Consider the following 4241-nt stretch of genomic DNA (forward strand, 5'->3'; position numbering starts at 1 on the left):
AAGTATAAAATGATGTTTCTTGCAGTGGCTGCTTGTGCCTCACTTTTACACCTTCAACAGAAGAAAGGAAGGGAGGAAGGGAGGGGGAGAGGAAGGGACTCTTGTGCACGTTGAATGGGCAGCCACCTCATTTCCAACACAGGCTTCGAGTCTGTGTCAGTTCTCATGAGCACCCACCACCAAGTCACTTCTTTGGAGAGAAAGTTTCTTCTCCAGGAATCCTTCATAGAAATAGAAAAACTGCTACTGACAAAGCCAGCTTGTACCAGAGAAATTGAGGCAGGCAGGATGGCCTTGCAGAAGAAAAATATATATAGTATATCTATATAAATGAGAAGGAAAATCCTTCAGTTAGAGGAGGAGCCCTGACAGATGTGATTAATCAAGAAAATCTGTGACACTGTGCCCCAAAGTTCTGTTATTTAGCTTTCTGTGTGGTTTAGAAAGAGATGTGGCATCATCAGTAAAGGATGGTTGGTTTACTTGTGTTATTCTTGTAACAGATCTCCTAATACGTTTTTTTAACAGAAACGTATATAACTGTGTGTACTAGATGGCAGTTAAATGCACAGACACTCAGAAAGGCAAGTCTTCAGCCATCAGACTCCTGCTATTGCCTTCAATTGTGGATAAAACTCCATGACACTAGAGCCCAACCAGGTTGAGTGTTCATTCATTTGACTCAACCTATGCTTGTGTATGACCACAACCTATCTGCTTCCCAAAGATCATAGTTATTGCCCTCCAGTTGTAGAAATAAAGATGCCAGGCCTTAGACACAAACAGCCACCTTCCTGAAGAAAACTCTGCCAGTATAAGAATAAAGTATAAGGATTATTTTTAACCTAATAAGGGGAAACCCATGGAGTCCTCTGAGACCATTGCAGTCTGTGCCTCAGCCACACCGTTTGTTTCCCCACTCTTCCTGTACTAGAGTAAGACCACTCATTTAGCTTTACTGGTTTCTAGTGCTAAGTAACACATTTGGGACTTCCTTAGGAATGCGTAATTTCCTTTCAATTCATTTCTTTTTATTCACTATATTGTTCTGTGCTCATAATTTGCCACAATCTAAACTGTTCCATTGACTCAACAAGGTACTCAGAAACAGCCTGACATAAAATTGGGGTCCAAAAATACTTTGACACTGAACTAACACAATAAAAATAAAATTTCTTCACTGTAGAGCCTTTTATATAAATTCAGAGAGGAAATCAACAAAACAGTATTGCATCAAATGAAAGAAGTGATGGTGTATAGAACTGAAAATTTTAACCTCATGAATTTTTTCACTGAGAAAAGATGTTTCAATAAGGAAGCAAGCCAACATCATGACAGTGTGATGTGACCACCAAAAACATTAACTGAATCTTAAACTACATTGTTGAAGTGAATGACGGATGGTCTCCACTCTGTCCTAGTATGACCAGCTTCGGTAGGTTCAGTATCCATAGGATGGTGAGAAGATTCAAAACCTCGTTTTGGCAAATACCCTGAAATATCTCTCTCCCCTAGAAATCCCCATCAGAGGCTAGGTAAGGCCTCAGCAGAAGCATAGTAAAGAAAGCTCAGGGAGCAGGTGAGCTGTTGGACACTAGTTGCGCAGTGAATAAGAACCCAAGCTTTGGAGGTAAACCTTCTGGTGTTCATATTACTTACTATTGTGGGACTGAGCAAGATACTCGGTAACTGTGAGCTTGTACCAGTTTCCTTCCACTGCTTCACAAACTACCCCAAACTCAGTGGGATACAACATTAAGCATTCATTGCTCACTCATTGAGGGTTAGTTGGCAGTCAGTTGATCTCAGGGAAGCTATGCAGGGCTTGGCTTCAAACTGTGGGTTGGGTCCAGTTCTGATCTTTGTGTCTCTCACCCTTCTGAACAAACTGGCCTTCTGCAACATGTCCTTCCCTTGGTGATGGAAGGAGTGCCAAAGGCCAACACAACCATGCAAGCACATTTCAAGCTTCTGTATGTGCCACATCTGTTGCCAGCTCATTGTTCATGGAGGTCATGTGGCCAAGACTGAAGTCAAGGGCAGCAGAGGTGCATTCCTGTCCTCAGATGGCCATGGCAAAAGGGTATCAGTGTTTCTTACTAATGTACTATAGGGAAATAAAGAAATAGAGCAATAATTTATTGACCACAAAGCCCTTGTTTTTTTATATACAAAATAAGCTTACTTATCTACCAGGTTTTATAGGCACACTAATGGCTGCCTGTAAACACCCCTGACCTAATCCCCACACCTGTGAATAGGTTACCTCCCCTGGCAAAGGGCACTTTGTAGACACGATTGTATTAAGGGTATTAAGATACAAAGATGATCTGGGGTTATCCTGTGGGCCCAAGGTAGTCACGGAAGTCTGTAGAAGGGAAGGGAGGTGGGAGAGTTAGAGGAGGCAAAGCAGTGGAAGCAGAGGTCAGAGTGATGCAGTCCCAGGAGCCCAGAATGCAGGCAGCCTCTGAAAGTGGTAAAAGACAAGGAGCAGATTTTCTCCAAAAGCCTCCAGAATGAACGTAGCCCTGTTGAAACCTTAATTTTAACTCCATAAGACTATTTCAGAGTTCTCACCTCTAAAACTATAATGAAATTTGCTTCATTTTAAACCATTAAGTTTGTGGCATTTTGTTTGAAAAACAATAGAAAAAATTAATACACTAGGTGAGTAATTATCATTGTTCAGTCCTTCCTAAATGTAATTACTGCAGGCTTATATTTCATATAGTGAACATGATTAATCTATATTCCAAAGCCTCTGCTTTTTATTTCTGGAGAAAATCATTAATCCTATGTCATTGAGAAAGAAGTGTTTTTCTGGGACATTTTTGTGGAATTCTGCAGAATCTTCAGACATGAGAGAGTGTCACTTCCACCGAATGCTCCAAAAGCAATGTGCTGGTAGTTGTCAAAGGAAGGTCCTTTGACAGCCATGAGAAGCCATGGGAGGACTTGAACCTGGTACACCAAAGGCAATGCACAGGCAGAGCAGCTGCTTTGACAGCATGGGCTGGATCAGAGGCCCTTGTGAGCAGGGCAACCTGCCTCTTCTTCACGCTGACCCTGGTCTAATCCATGAAGCCCCTTTCTCCCTGAGGTCACAGCCCACCCAGTTCTTCCTAGCTTCCTCAAATGACCTTCATTTAGCATCCATGGGCTTGGTGCTCTGACTTTCTCCTTATCCTCTCTCCACTGGCCTCTTAGAGCATAATTTTCTTCTAACAAAATAAGTACATCTTGCAAATAAGTACCTTGACTTTCACTACTCAACCTGCTTCGTGAACTAACCACACTTTCAGAACTTTCATAAATTAGGAATCTCTCATTTGTACCACTGGTTACATTCAAGACCCCTAGAAGGAGTCACATTTCTTTAATTCTTCCATGACCAATTTTGTTGTTTTGGAGTTAAAAAATATTAATGAATACTCCCATAATTTTCATATTAACTGTGTAGGAGATTTACATGAACAAAATGTACATTTAATTCTTCCCTCCTAATGAAATATTCTAAGACATAAATAATTTGTTAGAAATTAGATGAGACAATTAGGGCATGAGGAGTAGTAAAGCGTAAAGGGGAACAAATGTACTGGCAGAAGGTGACTTGATTTGGGGTGGTGCGCACACAGTGCACCATACAGGCCTAGTAACATAGAAATGGATGTGGAAACCTATACGATCCCATTGACCAATGCCACCCCAATAAATTTAATGAAAATNTTAGAAATTAGATGAGACAATTAGGGCATGGGGAGTAGTAAAGTGTAAAGGGGAACAAATGTACTGGCAGAAGGTGACTTGATTTGGGGTGGTGGGCACACAGTGCACCATACGGGTCTAGTAACATAGAAATGGTTGTGGAAACCTATACGATCCCATTGACCAATGCCACCCCAATAAATTTAATGAAAATGAAAACATGAGCAAAGTGATCATATCATTCCCTAAACTAAGATTTTATTTTAACAACACATTTTATTTTCTTTATAATTTTTAAAATTCCTTCCAGGCAATAATGATTGAGAGTCGGATATATTTATTTGGTGTCAGTTTATAGACCATAAATGTTATATTGCTCTTGTACAACATTCAAAGTACTGTGTTTTAGAGAAAATATCAGAAACTCTTTCAGCTTGCCCAAACCACCCCAAAAATGTTTGTATAGTCTTGTAGTTGTATTGCTTTTATAAAGTTTAGAAACATCAGGTGTGAATTCCCTAATTACGTGGTGCCTT

This window comes from Sturnira hondurensis, unplaced genomic scaffold, assembly GCF_014824575.4.
Source record: "Sturnira hondurensis isolate 20B ecotype Veracruz unplaced genomic scaffold, ASM1482457v3 Scaffold0022017, whole genome shotgun sequence".
In the NCBI taxonomy this organism is placed as follows: Eukaryota; Metazoa; Chordata; class Mammalia; order Chiroptera; family Phyllostomidae; genus Sturnira; species Sturnira hondurensis.